The sequence below is a fragment of the Lissotriton vulgaris genome, chromosome 7 (assembly GCF_964263255.1).
Source record: "Lissotriton vulgaris chromosome 7, aLisVul1.2, whole genome shotgun sequence".
Lineage (NCBI taxonomy): Eukaryota > Metazoa > Chordata > Amphibia > Caudata > Salamandridae > Lissotriton > Lissotriton vulgaris.
This window is the reverse complement of record NC_141695.1, coordinates 346,862,232-346,881,585: the sequence shown is the minus strand read 5'-3', so window position 1 is coordinate 346,881,585 and position 19,354 is coordinate 346,862,232. Positions and strand designations below refer to the sequence as shown.

Here is a 19,354-nt window from a genome sequence, read left to right as displayed (position 1 = left end):
CAACTCTTCAGCCGACAACCCGGGGGCCTGGCAGCGATATCTCGTGATCTTGCAAAAGCATGTGGTATAAATAGGATTAGTGAAAGGTTTCACATTTTATATTTTATATAAATAAAACAACAAACAAAACACAAAAAAGATCGAGGCATTACTGTGCGATAGATTGGCTGTCTCATATGGCACTGGGAGACGGGTGGAAGATAAGCTACAATATAAAGGAGGAGAAATACTGGGGAGGGGGGCCCAGGGGCAAAAAACAATACAATGTAGTCTACAAAAGCTAAGCATTGGGAACGCACAGTCAAGGGAGGAGAAGCGGATCCGGAATGTCAGTGAACGGGGGGGTGCAAATCTCTCCACGATACGCATTCCATGGACCCCAGACCCTACCCCATTTCTTAGGTCTGCCACGGGAGACATATACGGTTTTTTCCCTGAACATGGACCAGTCCATGTTTTCTTTCCTTGTTTGGAATGATGGCCGCCTCTGAGAACCCCACAACTGGGCAATATCCTGTTTAGCAACCATATTACCCAATGTGACCCATGAGTTTGAGCCACGGTACAGTCATTCGGCTCCCAAACATTCAGCAGGCAGCGTCTGGCCTCAGGCGATAATACAACACCCGTCATCTCACCCATAACCACATGTACTCGGTGCCAAAACTTCGCCACTTCCGGACATTCCCAGAGGATATGCAAAAACGTAGCCACCATACCACATCCACGCCTACACAACCCATCCACAGAGAAACCCATATGTACCAGTCGTGGGCCCGTGACATACACCCGATGCAGTATTTTAAGTAGCACCAGCCTAAGACGTGCCGGAATCGCGACTTCCTTTGGGAAAGATATCGCCGCCTGCCAGTCTTCATCATCCAGTTCTAGCCCGTCACTGGTCCAAGCATTCCGCAATTGTAGAAGGAGATCCGAGAGATCATTGATCAGTTTCTTATAGATTAGAGATATGGTGCTGTCGGGAACATATCCGTCAAGAACTCTATCCTCAAAAGGGGAGGACTCCGGGATCGTAGTGCCAGCCGGGAAAACCGAGTTAAGCGCATGGCTGACTTGAAGGTACCGGTAAAATTCCCTGTCACTCAGTTTATATTCCCGCTGGAGTGCCTCGAAGGTCTTAACTTTGCCCTTGGCCCAAAGGTCGCCCACCCTGCTGATGCCGATAAGATCCCACCTGTCAAAGCCCTTCGACATCCACAGGCCACCTAGCGCTTCCGCGGCGTACAATGGGGTCAATTTCGTCAGTTTATCTGTCCATCCCATGGCGGCGGTCGCACTTCCCCAGATTCGCACCGCAACTGCAGTAGGGCTGTGAGGTGATTCCGGTCGGCTCTAGAATAGAGCGCTCGATTGTAATCCCCCCGGGCAGTTGCAATGTGTCCATCTCAAATGCAGGGTTCGGGACAGGGCCGTACATAGCGTGGTTCACAGCACTCAGCTTGGAGGCCCAGTAATAGCGCTTGATGTCGGGCAACGCAATACCTCCATCATACCATGGCAAAGTCAATTTCGCCAATGCGATACGCGGTCGCCCACCCCACAGCAGCTTCCTCTGCAAGCCCTCAATCTCACGAAAATAGCTAGCAGGTACCAAATCAAGTGTGTTTTGAATGGCATACAGGAAGCAGGGAAGAGACATCATTTTGAACAGGGCCGCCCTTCCCAAGAGGGAAAGTGGCAAGCCACACCACGCCGCAACATCCGACCGAAGCCGGGAAAGCGGAGGCAACAAATTCCGCTCATAGCGGGCTTTGGGGTCCAGCGAAATGTAGATCCCCAAGTATTTGAAGCCAGCTCTAGAAACCGGTATCGGACAAATGCGGGGAAGAAGAGGCACATCGCCCGTGAGTGGATAAATACAGGACTTGGCCCAGTTAATGACCAAACCGGAATTCCTCCCAAAGGAGCGTAACACATCAAACAGGACACCCAACGACTTACGAGGAGAGGTAAGATACAATAATATATCATCGGCATAAAGCGATATCCGGTCCTCGAAGTCAGGTGACCATCGGATGCCCTTAAGCGACGGTTCCCAACGTAGCCATGCAGCCAGGGGCTCAAGGGCAAGCGCAAAGAGGAGCGGTGACAAGGGGCATCCTTGTCTCGTTCCTCGACCGAGGGTGAAGGGCTCCGAGGCCCTGCCATTAACCACCACCTGTGCCAGCGGCTGCTCATACAAAAGCTTAATCCACCCAATGAATTTAGGGCCGAATCCAAACTTAGCAAGGGCAGCCCACAAATATGGCCACTCTACCGTATCGAAGGCCATCGAGGCATCAAGAGAAACCAAGATGGCTGGCTCTCCAAGAGACCCCGCCCTTGCTAAGACGCCATGGAGGCGACGTAGATTGAGAGCGGTATTACGGTGGGGTATAAATCCAGATTGGTCCGGATGGATCAAGTCAGCGATCACCGTAATCAGCCGATTTGCCAAGAGTTTAGCAAGAATTTTGGGCTCAACATTCAGGAGCGAAATCGGCCGATACGACGAGCAATGATCGCGAGGCTTGCCATCTTTATGGATGACCACGATGGATGCTAATCTCTGATCCCGAGGAAGAGACCCGAGATCTCGCGATGACAGGAACATCCGACGAAGATACGGCGCCATTTTGTCGGGGCATAGTTTGTATAATTCCACCGGTATCCCATTCGGGCCCGAGGCCTACCCGGAACGAAGTGAACGGATAGCGAGCGCTATTTCATCGGTGGAAAAATCCACCTCCATAAGCTCCCTGTCCGAATCCGACAAGCTAGGCAAGGCGATATCCCGAAGCAATAAATGCGAGTCTTCTTCCGGCCTATCAGAGACCGGTGCATACACCGCCTGAAAGTGTTGAGCAAAAACTTGGACTATATCAATCGGGTCCACGACACGCACACCATCCATCAGTTCAATAACAGGCACCACCCGGTTCAGTCTATCCTTCTTGTCCAACCTTGCAATCAACTTTCCCGCCTTGTCGCCCACATCATACAAACGCCCCTGTTGCTCATGGTGCATCACCTTTGCCGCATCAGTGACCAGCGCCTTGTAGTCAGATTGTTTCAAGGCCAAAGCATGCACCACCTCTGGAGTGACCCCGTACTCCATCTGCCTTTCTAAGTCAGTGATTTTGTTCTCCAGATCCACAACAGCAGCATTCTTATGCCTCCTTTCGCTGGCAATGAAGGACACGACTTGGCCACGAATCACTGGTTTATATGCCTCCCACAGTGTAACAGGGGAGGAAACCGATCCCTCATTCTCAACAAAGTAGTAGTCCATACACTTCACCACCTCCGACCTGATCTTAGGATTACGAAGGTGCCAGGGGTTGATCGGAGCGACCCGGCCCTCGGCACCCAACTGTATGTCAACTGTAAGCCAAAGCGGAGAGTGGTCAGAGATCCCCCTGGCCAAATGTCTAATTTCCCATACCGAGATCATTTGTGCCGCTGGTACAAGAATGTAATTCAATCTCGATAGACTTCCATGGACTCCCGAAAAAAAGGTATATTGGAGCTGCCCAGGGTGCAATTGCCTCCAACAATCAACTAGTCCAAACGAGTCTAGGAGGTTCCCGAGCCACAGCTATGCCACAGGCAGGGCTCTCGGGGTGCTACAGTCTTCATCCCACTAATTACAGAATTAAAATCGCCACCCACTACCAATATTCCATCAGGAAACCCCAGGATCACATCTCCCAAATCAGCAAACGTGGTGGCCTGCAGGCCGGGGGGGACATATACAGACAAAATGGAAATCGTTTTCCCTTCCCACCGACCCGTAATAGCCGCATAGCGGCCCCTGTCGTCCAGCACTACATCATCTATCTCCAGGGGAAGGGAAGTTCGTACCAGGACCCCCACCCCTCTCGACCCGGAGGTAAACCCTGAATGGGCCACCAAACGATAGCCCCGTCTGCTCATTAGGTGACATGTATTTCCAACCAAGTGTGTCTCCTGGAGTAGAATCACATCAGGAGCACAGCGTTTCAAGTATTGCAATACAATTCCCCGCTTAATCCTATCACCAAGACCGTTAACGTTCCAACTTCGCACCCTAAGCTCCCTCCCCCCCATCCCCGCATTGGGCACCCAGCCCCCTCCGCCCGGGAACAAGCACATCGAAGAAAAGACAGAGCATAGCGCAGCCTCGGACAAACCAAAAAGGAAAAGACTCCCCCCACCGCCCCCAAGGATCCCTGAAAAACACACCCCCCCACCCTGCACCCCTGCGTTAGACCAAAAAGCCACCCCAACTTGCAGTGTGCCTGTCACCCCATTAAACTAACCTACAAGAAGAGAGAAAAAGTCCCCAGAGGAGGAAAAAAGAGGCCCGATTCCCCCCACCCCCGGGTATCTACATTATAAAGCAAGTCTATTATAAAGCCACTGCTGTAAGTCCATAGTAACCGGCTCGCCGACGCAGACTCACTACTCCTGTTCAGCCAGGCCACCCTCTGTACCTCTCGAGCTCTCGCTGCTGGTGCGGTTTGATGGCAAGGTGTCCAACCAGTAACTGACCACTTCTGGGCGATCGAAGAAAAACGCCCGCTCCTCATACTCGATCCTCAATCGGGCTGGAAAAAGCATGGCATACTTCAGTCCCATATCCCTGAGCGTCTCTTCACCCCGGTGAAGCCCATACGTTGTTTCTACACCGCCTGGGTGAAGTCTGGATAGAAGCTGACTGAGGCATTGTCAAAGTTAGTGGGACCTGTAGTACGTGAGGCTTGCAGGATAGCGTCCCGGTCACGAAAATTAAAAATCCTGGCGATGATAGGCCTAGGTGCGGCCCCCAGCTTGGGCTTCCCACCGGGAACTCTATGTGCTCGCTCCACTGTAAAAAAGTTGCTGAGGCCCTTGGGCATAAGATGTTTCAGTACCAGATCCTCCACCAGAAGGCCCGTGGATACTTCCGCAGAGTTCTCCGGAACCCCCACGATGCGGACGTTATTGCGCCTGGCCCGGCTCTCGAAATCCTCCAGCCGGCAGGCAAACTGGTCGTTGGAGGTACGGAGAGTGCGAACCTCAGCCTGGAGGTCCGAGATATCAGTGGTCAAGCTTGCAGTTTTAATGTCCAGGGACTTGACCCGTTCATTCGTCTTGCCCAGGTCCGCCCTAATGAGGTTAACCTCGATCGCCACCGTGTCGATTTTCGCAGCGAGAGTTTGATATTGTTGGCCCATAGCCGTCCGAACACTGGTGATGGCGCCCATGATGTCTTTCAGTGTCGGCTCCTCCGATGAAGGAGTACCATCTCCGGTCCCCTCGAGAGCCTTGCTCGCTCCTCCCGGGGACCCTTTTGGGCGAGTGTAGCGCTCTATGGTCTGAGTTTGAATAATGCCACCACAATGGGTGCCCTTGGTGTTCCGCTTCTCGGCATCTGCTTTGCCCGCCATAGTGGCCGATGAACTCCCATGGAGCCGGTGTGATCTGGTCAAAATGATCCCGCTTTCGATAGTCCTCCAGGGCAGAAGGGCTAAGATCCAAAGCAAGCGTAGAATCTGTCGCAGGGACGAGAAGTCGAATGGGTTGGCAGTAGAGCGCCGTCAACAATGACCCAAAGCGAAACCGAAAGTACCACAGGGGCTGTGGGCGTGTCACACTGGCCGTTGTTGTTGAGTTGCCACCTGGGTACCCCGGGGACCCAAGTCCGGGGATGGTCTACGATGTAGGCAGCAAATCGCAGGATGCAGCAAGTCCGGTTCTCGGCGTCCGATTTGATTTCGGAAAAAAGTTTTCAGGATCAGCAGGGCATAAGCAAGAAATACCCGTCGTTCAAATTAGGATTTGTGCCAGGATAGATGCGGGAGGCGAAGAGGGTCTCGGGAGCCCTTTGCTCACGCGTCCATCTTGGAACCCTTGGGGCCGATTTGAGGCCGAAGGGCAGTACTCTAAACTGGAAGTGGCGACTCCCCACTACAAAACGTAGATATTTCCTGTGTTTCTGATGAATCGGTATATGGAAATATGCATCCATAAAATCTAGTCAAGCCATGAAGTCTGTTCTCCGCAGGAGCAGAAGAATCTCCTGCTGAGAAAGCATACGGAAGGGAATTTTCTTGATGTATTGGTTTAGATCCCTTAGGTCCAATACCTGTCTCCATTTTGAAGTTTGCTTCTTCTTTATCAGGAAGAAATACGAATAAAATTATTTTCCTCTCTGCTGAAAAGTCACTTCCTCTATAGCCCCCTTCTGTATAAGCGAAAGAACTTCCGCTTTTAGTGCAGAGCGATGTTGCTGTTGCTTGACAACCAGAGGATGGTTTGGTGGTATTTGAACAAACTCTATGGTATGTCCTTTGCGTATTACATCCAGTACCTATTCGTCTGAAGTTATAGAAATCCAACGTTTCAAGAATAGAGACAGATAGTGGTCGTTGTCGTGTATCCACCAGGTGGAGAGCGCCATGTTTAAGTCATTGTCTCCTATTAGATTGCTGGGTCTTTCCTCTGGTTGCGGACTTGCCTCTGGACTGCTGGTGAAAGGAGGTGTTTGAAGATCTATATTGCTGGTTTGAACAGTACTGCCGGTAACCCTTTTGGTTATAAGGCTGGTATCGGTTAGATTGGTATGATAATCGCTGACCGAATTGTCCTCTAGCTCCCCTCCTCCGAAAGGACTGAAATTTTCCTTGCTTAGGAGACCCCAGCTCCCGCGCTGTGTCAGTGTCTGCCTTAATGCCCGGTAAAGTGTCATCTATATGTTTCCCAAATAGATTCTCGCCATCGAAGGGCATGTCGATAATTTTGGCCTGTACTTCTGGCCTAAATGAAGTAGCTTTCAACCACCCTTGCCTTCTAAGGGCCACCGCTCCTGCCATCTGACGAAAGGCCATCAAGGAGATATCCATGGCGATATCTATAGATTCCGAGGCCGCTTTCGCTCCATCTTGAAGGATAGTTGCTGCCTCTTCTTTCTTATCATCTGGCAGAAGAGCTAGTAGTGGTGCTATATCCGACCACATCTGCCTGTTATAACGGCTGAGGAGGGCCAAAGCATTAGCTGCTTTGATGGTAGAAGCTGCCATTACTGCAAATCTTTTTCCCGCTCCGTCCATTCTTCTTCCTTCCTTATACGGCGGGGCCATAGATGTGGAGACTGGGTTTCTGGAATTTCTCTGCGCCGCCTGCCTCACCACCGATTCTGGGCGTGGGTGTCCTATTAAACATGCAGGGGAGGTTTCTGGCGCGCGATATTTCTTTTCGATTCTTGGGACCGAAACTGATACTTCAGGATTTTAAGACCCTCATCCCAAATGTGCTGTATGACTGGGATTGATCTTGTTGACTTTCTGGAGCCCTCTTTAAAATCGTATGAGAAACACTCCGTTTCTTGAACTGGCATTTGCAGGTCAAATCTTCTTGCGGCCTTTTCTATGATATCATGGAATCCCCCAATGTCCTGAGGAGGTGAATTCGCTGGAGAAGGTGAAGGTGAAGGAGTTGTTGGCAAAACATATTCATCCCATTCCGGTCCTCCCGTGGTATCCTGGAGAAGCTCACCTTCTTCAGGTTGCTCGTCCCCATTGCTGTCCGCCAGGTCATCTCTGATTGTGACTATTGGCGGTGAACAAAGTTTTTGCGTTTTAGGCGTCGATTGTGTCACAGGTGCTTGAGTCTGAGGCACTGGAGGCTTTGAAACAGGGGCGTTAGCCTCAGGGAAGCGACGGTAATTATCATTGATCATAAGACGCAAATCCGTTACAAGCGATGCCGGCATTGTAATGGATTCCTCCCTTGCATCATCCTGTTGTTCCTCTTCCTCTTCGTAGTCACAAGGCTCTTGAAAATATTCATATCTTGAAGACTTGGCCTGAGCAGCATCTTCAAATGAGAAAACTTCCTCCTTGTCCGTGTCCTGGCTCTTGATCTGTAGCTGGGAAGGACTATATGCTACTCCAGAGAATTCTTTATCCTCCGATTCCTGCATTTCCAGTAAGGTGGATGGAGGCAGAGGAGATATCTTTGTCCATGTCGTATATTCTGAAGACTTCCTTATTGTCGACGGTCCCGTTGACGAGTGAGAAGATCTAATAGAGATCAAGGTCCTCGACTGCGGAGATTTAAAAGTCTTCGTCGACGAGGCTCCCGTCATCGAAATTAGGTTTATCGTCGACCAGATCGTCGACGGGGTTGCCGCCGATAGCTCCGTCGACTTTGTCGTCGTCGACTAAGTCGTCGACTAGGTCGTCGTCATCGTCGATTGTCTCATCGACGGTGTAGATCTGGTTCCTGTCGTCGCGCTGCTGTCGTCGTCGAAATGGTCGTCGTCGACGCTGTATTCGTTGACAGTGTCATCGACGTTTTCACCACAGGCATTGCTGGAGACACCACAGAATTGGTCAGCGGAGCTGAAGATGCTCCCTTATGACCTGAAGATTTCTTCAGAGGTGTAGGAGGAAGAAATGACGCCTCCTTTCCCTTGGATTTGATCTTTTTAGGATCCACAGGTTCCTCTGAAGTGGAAGCTTTCCTCTTCTTGGAAGGCTGGCTTGTGGATTCCTCCTCTGAATCGGAGTCTGAGGTGGCCTTCTTTTTCTGAAGCCACAACAGAAGGCGTGCCTCTCTATCCCTGAGAGTCTTAGAAGAAAAAGTCCTGCAGTGCTTGCATTCCTTTGCTACATGCTTGGGATGGAGACAATATAGGCAGTCCTTATGTGGATCTTCTGAGAAGAGCCTAGCTTTTCTTAGAGCTTTCAGCCATTATAAGGTATAATATGAATCACAATACCTTAATCCAGATAAGGCTCAGCAGTTGGAAAGGTCAAAAGTTCACACTGGAACAAAGCTGAGCAGAGCTCAGAGAGACTCCTTTCTCACACAAAGGAGGTTGGAAATCTGAGGTAGGAGGGTTCTGCTGGGGAGTGTGATGTCAGGGCTTGCTGCTGATTGGCTGAGTTTTGGAACAAACAATAAGGAGGTCTGGTTACCAAATAATTCAGGCCCTATGGGCTTTCCTATGCAGTTTTTCTTCTCTGTGGTACTGCTTTGGTCATTCTGTTACCATGAGACTCCCACCATGATGACGGGGAAGATACAAGCATGTGAATCTATGAAAGATTCAATACTGGAGAACTTCAACTACCTTGTGGCATAATACGTGATCTACAGAAGCATGCCTCCATGACAGTAGTTGGTGCTATAGTGGAAGAAGGATTCTAAGCGCCTGAGAAGGCAAACGCCTTAACCAATGATGTACTCTTCCACATATACAATCCTCCTTTGAAGAAAGACGCAGTTGGTTTTCATACAGAAGGGCAGAGGTATGGAAAGACAATGAGAGGCATGAACAAGTACTATGGAGACACAGGCAGATACTGAGAGACACAGACAATCAAATGGGTATAAGGACAGACAGAAGCAACGGAGATAAGCACAGGAGAACAATGGAAAATAAGGAAAAAACATGAAGAGTGATACAATAGTGGGAGACAAGGGCACATTGAGAGACAATGGTAAATATTGACAGGCATGAGGGAGTCACAACCATTGAGAGATAAGGACAGCCACTGAGACACAGAAAGGCAATGGGAGTTATGGAGAAATGGCAGAACTGCTTTATAGAAATATTAAGTACTATAAAGTAACCATAAACAACGTATTTGCCTTTTCAGATCATACATAGTGCTGATATGACAAAAAAGACACACTGCATAGCGCTTGCTGGGACGCGCTCACCTCTGGCTGGACATCGTGAGGAGGACTTTTGCCAACAGCTCGCCGGCAAGTGAGGAGGAGTGGGAGACTAACACCACCAGAGGGCTGCAGGGCTGCGAGCGTATCAGGGACTCCAAATCCCAGGAGTCCCTGAGAGACCGCTGACCACTTCCGGTCCGCTCTCCCTGCCGGCCCGCCCACCGCCCATCTGAGGGTTTGTTAAAGCCCCACCAGCGGAACTGACAATTGGGAGACTTACTGCATAGCGCTTGCTGGGACGCGCTCACCTCTGGCTGGACATCGTGAGGAGGACTTTTGCCAACAGCTCGCCGCACCCGCTCCGCGGGTGCCGCTTCGCCGGCAAGTGAGGAGGAGTGGGAGACTAACACCACCAGAGGGCTGCAGGGCTGCGAGCGTATCAGGGACTCCAAATCCCAGGAGTCCCTGAGAGACCGCTGACCACTTCCGGTCCGCTCTCCCTGCCGGCCCGCCTACCGCCCACAGACTCTACTATACCTGGGGCCACTCCTCCCGCAGCGCGGGACGCAGCCCGGAGCGAAGACCGGGCTAAGAGCGGGCCGTTTGAGGCCGTTCGAGGGCGGCAGCGGACGGCCCCGGCCCACCCCCCTTGCTACTCCTACCCCGCCTGTTGATCTACCATTGTGTTAAGCTAGGCCAGCTTAATAGAGGCAACTAATCTAGCAGGGTGTGTGAGGGCCCTAACACTATTGTAAGCATTATGAGCACTAGGATGACTCGTAGCAAGGCCGCCAAAGGTGGTCCACAAGTCAGTGGTCCTATGGATGACTTCATCACTCGCACTAATATAGCTATTGATGAAGAAATATCCAAACTCCAAACCCGGGTATCCCTAGAACTGGCAGCCGCACGTAGGTTGTCTGAGGTAATGGCCCACTCGAAAAAATCATCCCTAGGCCATATAGCCTCTGCTGTCACCCCTGCCCGCCCTGTTCGCCCAGATAGTATCATTATTCAGGCCGATTTACATCATCCCCCGACCACTCCTTCTCTCACTCCCCCCTCAGAGCAAATACGCACTTTAGAAGAGCTACGTTTCCCTGTACTTCCCCATACTCAGCCCCCCACCCCTAACTCTCCTGCCCAAGTAATTCCAACTACTTCCTGTGCTATTGGCGCGCATTCCAAAAGAAAACGCCAATCACGCTCAGCCTACTCCCGCAAAAAGGCTAAAGTGGCAGTTTCCCAACATCTTACAATGACTAATATCCAGGCATGTGTGTAAATATTTATCAAGGACCCCCTGAGTACATGGAAATGAAGTTCCTAGACCAGGGAAAAGCAAATAATTTGATATGTATCAATCTAGGCAACAGAACGTAATAAGTGGTCGAAATGAACTGAGCTAAAACATAGGTTGTTTGTAAAAAAGGGGTAGTTCAATTTTATTCATAAATTCTTTTTAAAAAACACATTAAAATAATAATACATATTCACAAATTGTATGCGACATAATAAATCAACAATACACAGCAACACTTTAAGAGAGAAGGACAAATAATCCAACAAATGAAGGTTATATAAAATGAACACAATTTTTAAGAGAGAAAGGTGTGGCTAAAATAATCTCTACGCGCGTTTCGGCGAACCAGCGCCTTCTTCTGGAGCAGCCACGATAGTATCTGAAATGGGAAAATTCCATAAAACAAAAAATATTATGTACAATAATGCATCAATTTATATTATGTTACACAGAGAAAATTAAAACAAACCAATGTTAGGCTAATAGTCTCAGACTTTCCATTCTATTGTGACCAAGCTTATTAATATTACAATAATACTTTGATGGATTTCTTTTCCTTGCCTTAATGATCATCAAGAAAAATAGAAAAATGGAGTGAATCCTTTTAACTCATATATTCTTATATGAGATAATGGCCAAAAAAGGGAGAAGGAGTGGATACCTTTATACTAAATAGATTATTCCCAAGTTTTGGTGGTGAGGAAGCAGGGTTCTTACATAGGATGGCAAATGCGAGGAATCAAATGATTGATATTAGTGATGGAAAATACGAAATATTCTAAATGGTGGCAATTCGCAGCGTGCTATCAACGCGGGACTTAAACAATGGTATACAATACATTCATATCATAGATAAGGTCACTTACTTAAAAAACACGGAGTATATTAATGCTATTTGATGTTCTCAATCTGGATTATCTGTATAATGACTTTCTTTTCTTTGGTTAGGTGACGAAGATATTCTAGACCCTAAAAAACATAGACATTTCATGAACATTGATTGTTGTTTTAGTGTAGTCTATGATTTTCTAACCAGCCCATATTTAATGAAAGGACCAAGCTAGTGTTTTACCTATTTTAGTTAAGGTTTGCAGATAGATATTCCATAGTCACACGATGTAATTTGTTTGTCTTGATTGTTGATTTTTGAATTTCTATATTTCCTAGAAGAAATTATGAGTTCTTTTAGTTTATTGAATCTTTTCTATTTTTGATATTTTATATTAACTAGACAGTTAGTGAGGATACATTAGTAGTTTTTTGAAAACATTTTCATTTTCGAGGATGAAGATACCTTAAGTGAGGAGTGGGATTTCAGTTAGACCCGCCTGCCGGAGTTAAAATTTATGGCCACGATAATGAATATTTTTGTGGATCCCAAAAGATATAGTCCTCCTGATGTGGAGATAACAAATGGCGAGATTGCCTATAGAATGGATGGAAAGAATTCTGGCATCAATTTTTGGAGAACAGTCAATGCATGGCGACTTCATAGACTTACTGTCTCTTAAAGAAGAAGGACTGATAGTTACCTTTTTACTTGGCTACCCACACCGGCTAGTGAGACACGCTTATAAGCGTGCCCGCTATTATGATCGCAATTATTTGCTCCAACAAAAGCCAGCTAAAACCACCAACCAGGTGGTCTGTGTAACTAAACATTCCACCCTTGACACAAAAATTAAACAAGTCATAAATTCAAACTGGCACATTTTAAATAGCAATTGTACTCCAGAACTGAAACTAGCTAAACCACTATTTGCCTACAAAAGGAATAAAAACATCAAAGAACATATTGTTCGTTCACGTTTCCAACCTACATCGGACAAAAATCTTTTAACACAGAGGTCGATTGTATCAGGCAATCCGATAAAAGGAACTTTCCCCTGCTCCTCATGTTCCTCTTGTGCTAGTATCATAAGAGGAAAAGAATTCACACACAATGGCCACACAACAGTGGCAAAAGAAATGTGGAACTGTAAATCTTCAAATCTGATCTACTTTATACAGTGCCCGTGTCTCCTCGGGTATATAGGAGAAACATCTCGAACTATACAAACACGGTTAAATGAACATCGTTCAGCGATAAGAACCCACAAACTCGCTGCCCCAATGGTGAAGCATTTCCTAGAAAAGGGACATCAGGCAGAGGACCTTAAATGGAGAGTCCTAGAAAAAATTCATACTGCAGACTCCAATGGGGGTTGTGCCATCAGAAAAAAGAGAGAGGTGTTCTGGATATTTGTCTTCAACACCTTTCGAGAAGGAATGAATAGCGAATTGCCATGGGAGCACGCTATTTGCTAGAGCATCTTTTGACTCTCCCTACCGCAGCAAAAACAGCTTCTCACTCTTTATGATTAAATTTAAATTACCTAATAATAGGCATTCAGCAATAAGAAAAGTCAATCCCAGTGTTCTCCCAAGATGTAGTTCACCCTGCTCCCTTTTTATCTAAAGTTTAAGCTCCTGATTAGGGGAATCTTTCCCTGCACCTCACTTCGTCGTACAGGTGTAACTAAGCAACAACTAGATCGAAGGAATATTAATGCTCGACTTTGCTAAAATAACAAAAGGCATGGAGCCTCGTTAAATTCACACGCATTATTTTTTGTTTAATGGAAGTACAGTTTTTACGAATTTCAGGAAAAATAACTTTCCTATAGAAATCTTTTTTTATTCTAAAAATATTGAAAAAACCAGCACCAAATCTATAATGAGTCATTTTTGTGCACCTAATCTTGAAGCGCTATATATTTAGAATCTTTTTGCTTGGATTTGACATCAGCTAAATCTGACTCTAGTCCCAAGTTAAAATATAGCTCCACTCCCCAATTGCTTTCCACTCGGTTAAGCTGGTTAATCCTTGTGCTATACATCAGCACCGATGTATATCCAGTGATATTTTACGTGGGAGCCATTGCTGATTCTTTCTCTAGAGAATCTGGTCCTTTTTTTACTTCTTCCTATTTTTTGGTCCTTCTTTCATGTTCACACCAGTGACATTTTACGTGGGAGCCATTGTTGATTCCTGCTCTAGAGAATCTGGTCCTTTTTTTACTTCTTCCTATTTTTTGGTCCTTCTTTCATGTTCACACCAGTGACATTTTACGTGGGAGCCATTGTTGATTCCTGCTCTAGAGAATCTGGTCCTCTTTTCATTTCTTCTTAATTTTTGGTCCTTTTTTTATGTCAACACCAGGTCAGGTGTACTCAATCATCCAATCAAATAGGGTATATATACAGGAAGTAAAGGCACTTTGAAATGCCGTCTTTCGTGGAAGGAGCATAGAACCCCTGTGTCCCGCCGCCGGAATCTCTGAGCCCTGTTGATATCTATTGGGTAAGTGTTCGCTAAAATCCCTATGCGGTAATTTTACTCTGATCACTTGTTTAGTTAACTGATAATCTCCAAAGTAAACAGTGGGTAACAGAATTCTCTCTCTCCCTTCCCCCCCCCTGTTTGTTCATTTTACAGACAGGGAGTTATTTTAAACCACTTTGAAATCCATCGCTCCTTGAGCACAAGTAAAAAGGTAACTATCAGTCCTTCTTCTTTAAGAGACAGTAAGTCTATGAAGTCGCCATGCATTGACTGTTCTCCAAAAATTGATGCCAGAATTCTTTCCATCCATTCTATAGGCAATCTCGCCATTTGTTATCTCCACATCAGGAGGACTATATCTTTTGGGATCCACAAAAATATTCATTATCGTGGCCATAAATTTTAACTCCGGCAGGCGGGTCTAACTGAAATCCCACTCCTCACTTAAGGTATCTTCATCCTCGAAAATGAAAATGTTTTCAAAAAACTACTAATGTATCCTCACTAACTGTCTAGTTAATATAAAATATCAAAAATAGAAAAGATTCAATAAACTAAAAGAACTCATAATTTCTTCTAGGAAATATAGAAATTCAAAAATCAACAATCAAGACAAACAAATTACATCGTGTGACTATGGAATATCTATCTGCAAACCTTAACTAAAATAGGTAAAACACTAGCTTGGTCCTTTCATTAAATATGGGCTGGTTAGAAAATCATAGACTACACTAAAACAACAATCAATGTTCATGAAATGTCTATGTTTTTTAGGGTCTAGAATATCTTCGTCACCTAACCAAAGAAAAGAAAGTCATTATACAGATAATCCAGATTGAGAACATCAAATAGCATTAATATACTCCGTGTTTTTTAAGTAAGTGACCTTATCTATGATATGAATGTATTGTATACCATTGTTTAAGTCCCGCGTTGATAGCACGCTGCGAATTGCCACCATTTAGAATATTTCGTATTTTCCATCACTAATATCAATCATTTGATTCCTCGCATTTGCCATCCTATGTAAGAACCCTGCTTCCTCACCACCAAAACTTGGGAATAATCTATTTAGTATAAAGGTATCCACTCCTTCTCCCTTTTTTGGCCATTATCTCATATAAGAATATATGAGTTAAAAGGATTCACTCCATTTTTCTATTTTTCTTGATGATCATTAAGGCAAGGAAAAGAAATCCATCAAAGTATTATTGTAATATTAATAAGCTTGGTCACAATAGAATGGAAAGTCTGAGACTATTAGCCTAACATTGGTTTGTTTTAATTTTCTCTGTGTAACATAATATAAATTGATGCATTATTGTACATAATATTTTTTGTTTTATGGAATTTTCCCATTTCAGATACTATCGTGGCTGCTCCAGAAGAAGGCGCTGGTTCGCCGAAACGCGCGTAGAGATTATTTTAGCCACACCTTTCTCTCTTAAAAATTGTGTTCATTTTATATAACCTTCATTTGTTGGATTATTTGTCCTTCTCTCTTAAAGTGTTGCTGTGTATTGTTGATTTATTATGTCGCATACAATTTGTGAATATGTATTATTATTTTAATGTGTTTTTTAAAAAGAATTTATGAATAAAATTGAACTACCCCTTTTTTACAAACAACCTATGTTTTAGCTCAGTTCATTTCGACCACTTATTACGTTCTGTTGCCTAGATTGATACATATCAAATTAATATCCAGGCATGTACTGTCTTACCTGAGGGTCCCTTAAGATCACAGCCAGTATGCCAAAAAATGGGAGATGGCCTAGCTACCATCATTCCAGAGGTTGAGGGGTCGCAGGCGCAGGACCAGGGACAAAATGAGAAGGAATTCATAGATCAAGTCTGGGAATCACTAAAAAAACTTCTCTCACCTCTCGATTTAAGATTGTCTAGGATAGAAAACAATCTACTCGAGATGGAGAAGAGCATTATTGCTCTGGCCACGCTTGGCCTGAGAAATCTTGAAAACCAGGGCGTGTCCTTATCCGATTCACAATTGCCAGCTCCTGTTGTATAAGCTGAGCAGCACCCCGCTCCAGTACCTGCTGCTGCAAGGCCTGTTCCCAAGCCAAGGACGGTGGCTGTGGATCAAATTTCCACGACCGCTAAACCCCAGGCTTCCAAACCACAGGCCCCTGCACGGAATCCTAAGCCGCAAAAAACAAATCCAAATCTGGTACCACCTACTAGACCCCACCCTATTGAAACCCAGGGCCCTCGCCCAAAAGAAAATTTTAGAGGAGGCTATATAGATCTCCCTCCAGAGGCCAACGAATATGTAGTTGTGTTGACAGGTGTCCCTGTCCTCGGCACTGACCAATACGAAAACCATTGGTCTTTGAAAAACAAAACAATGCACTGGCTCAATGTTAATAGACCAGCTTCTAATGGCAAGAGAAGCCGGGTAATGATGGTCCGTAGGATACCCTGGGTGGGCCCAACAAAGAAATCCAAGCAAGGGGACTGCGTAGTTGTAACTTTTGATGACCCACATACGGCACGCCATATTTGTTCTTGGCCAACTAGCGAAGAATCCCTTGTCATCCCGAGGCCGTTATCCTACTTTTACCCTCCACGCCAAGTATATACCCAAGCGGATAACCGGTCCTTGGTGCAGCACCCTCCATGGAACATCCATCCTACGAGGCCAATGGACACCCTTTTACATTGGAATGGCCTTTCAACCTACAACAGATTTGGAGGCCTGGAGGAGGTCGATTGACTTTTTGCGTCCCCCGCTTCCCCACAACTAGAAAAAGCTTCGTCTCCCATGGACACAGAATTATCTGGAAATCAAATTTACAGCCCACAAAATAACGATGGCGGGCTCCTGATTCATACGCCACGTGTCTTGGATCTGACTAAAACGGCTACTTCAGACTGTATAAGGATGGAATTACGGCCAGACACTCACTGTCTGACCCCACCTCCTCTTGCCCAATTCAATCTAATGGAGATCAAACTGCCAGGCAGTGCTGCCCCCACTGAACTACATCGGACTAAGATCCCCCCAATACCAACTATCCCGGATGAAGAAAATTCTTCCTTACTCACTCACGTTCCTAAAATCTCTCCACCCGGTGAATCTTCACTGAAGATCTTAAACTGGAATGTGGCTGGCCTCGAACGTAACCTTGACAACCCGGAATGGAACACCTTCCTGGCACCCTACGACATTTGTTTGCTACAGGAAACATGGTGCCAGGAACCCAGACATAGAGTGGGTTTCTCGACCTTCTATGTCCCGGCTGTTCATCAACAAGGTTCCAAAGGACGCCCGTCCGGCGGTCTCCTTATTTGGATTAATATAGCTCTAGACCTCAGCGTTCTCCAAAGAACTACTGAATCTCCTGACCTCCAATGGCTAACACTCCATCATAAAGGGGGAAGGAAGCTAGAACTGTTTAATATCTATTTAAGGGACAGCAGGAACGGAGGATCTTTAACCTTATTAGGTTTAAACAACAACCTGGCTGCCTGCAACGCTGATTCTCTCGTCCTGCTGGCAGGCGATTTTAACTGCTGTTTTGAGCCTCTAGCTACAGAAGATATTCTGGACACTAATGAGGAGGATAATAGGAGGGGAATCCCCATCTTGAACCTTGACCCGATCCCGAAATGGTCACAAAGGGTGATCGATATAAACGCTCTCTGTATGGAGCATAATTTGAGAGCAACGAATGGGCGTTCTAGGTCAGATCCCATGGGTGCCCACACGTATAATAGGACGGGCCACTCTTCCAGAATTGACTTTGTCATGCTCAACTATACCCTCTGGTCATACCACCAAGACATGGAGGTTATAGAAACCTGTGATAGTGACCACAACCCTCTTGCTGTAACCATTTCTGTTCCCTGGCACCAGGGCTCTCAAGAAACCACCAACCAGATATGGAAATCCTCACGTGAGATCCTCCCCTCGAATTGTGGGAGACGTCTCAAATGGGCAAGAGTCGCAGCAGATGAGGCACGGATGACACAAGCTGAAACCATCCTACTACAGGCTGAATCCAAGTTTGGTACTATAAATGGTGATAGTAAGAAGTTTTTATCACTATTTTTAGAGACAGTAACAGCACTAAGTGGGCTATTCACCATTTCAAAACCCAGCGCTAGAAGCGCTGCAAAAGGCGTCCCGAGAACAAATGGAAAGTGGTTTACAGCGAATTGTCGAAATGCTAAGAGTGAACTCGTGGCCGCAGTAAAAGGGAAAGACCAAACTGCCATCAGGTCTGCAAGGAAATTCTACAGGAAATCTGTGTCTGAGGCCAAGCGGTCATATGACTTCAATTTTTGGCGTGATCTAACGGAGGCAAGTACAAAGAAAGATGCCAAGGGGTTTTGGGACTTGCTAAGGTCAAGAGACAAGCCCGTAGATCATCAATTGACTTGTAACATCCCTGGCGCTGTCTGGTTTGCCCATTTTTCGAACTTGTATACAGCGCAAACAGGACCCCCCCAACCAGACCCGCTACTATGGTTCAGTTCCACAGTTCTCCCACCAAACGAAGTTGCATTCACCACCGTAGAAGTAGATAAGGCAATTAGTTGTATTGTTCCCAACAAAGCGGCAGGCCCGGACGGGATTCCGGGCGATTTGATAAAAAATAATCCCCCATTTTGGAGCAGACTAATTGCAGAACTACTCAATGAGGTTACGTTGGGGGGTTCTTTCCCTGATTCCTGGAGGGGCGCTGAAGTCGTCCCTATTTTCAAGAAAGGCAACAGGGAAGACCCAGCCAATTATCGCCCCATCAGTTTGTTGGACACTACGCAAAAGGTGGCGGGGAAAATGGTATTGGGCAGGATTCTGGAGTGGGTGGACAACAACCAGATATTATCCGATTTCCAAGCGGGGTTTAGATCAGGGACAGGTACCGTCGAGCAGACTTTCCGCCTTCTAATGCTCTATTGGAAGGTAGTGGTGCTAGGAGGAGGCAGTTTATATTTAGTCTTTATAGACTTAAAAACGGCCTTCGACCTGGTCCCACGAGCATTATTGTGGAAAGTCCTTGACGGTCTAGGTCTACCTCCCTACCTTCTGGCCTTATTGATAAAATTCC

At 46.3% G+C, this 19,354-nt stretch overlaps 2 long non-coding RNA genes across 4 annotated transcripts; one reads left to right on the top strand and one right to left on the bottom strand.

Moving 5' to 3' along the window:
• Window positions 1–10,950: 10,950 nt before the first annotated feature.
• On the bottom strand, window positions 10,951–12,464 carry LOC147701560 (uncharacterized). The gene is made up of 3 exons (XR_015297187.1): window positions 12,249–12,464; window positions 11,821–12,117; window positions 10,951–11,333 (listed from the first exon to the last, which is right to left on the bottom strand). It is a non-coding gene; the product is annotated as an uncharacterized LOC147701560 (long non-coding RNA).
• Window positions 12,465–14,431: 1,967 nt separating this feature from the next.
• Window positions 14,432–15,896, top strand: LOC147701559 (uncharacterized). 3 transcript variants are annotated; one of them, XR_015297186.1, is made up of 4 exons: window positions 14,432–14,490; window positions 14,597–14,728; window positions 14,860–14,950; window positions 15,054–15,896. It is a non-coding gene; the product is annotated as an uncharacterized LOC147701559 (long non-coding RNA). The 3 variants fall into 3 exon arrangements; XR_015297185.1 differs by having other exon boundaries at window positions 14,860–15,156; window positions 15,644–15,896; XR_015297184.1 differs by having other exon boundaries at window positions 14,860–15,896.
• The last annotated feature ends 3,458 nt before the right edge of the window (window positions 15,897–19,354 follow it).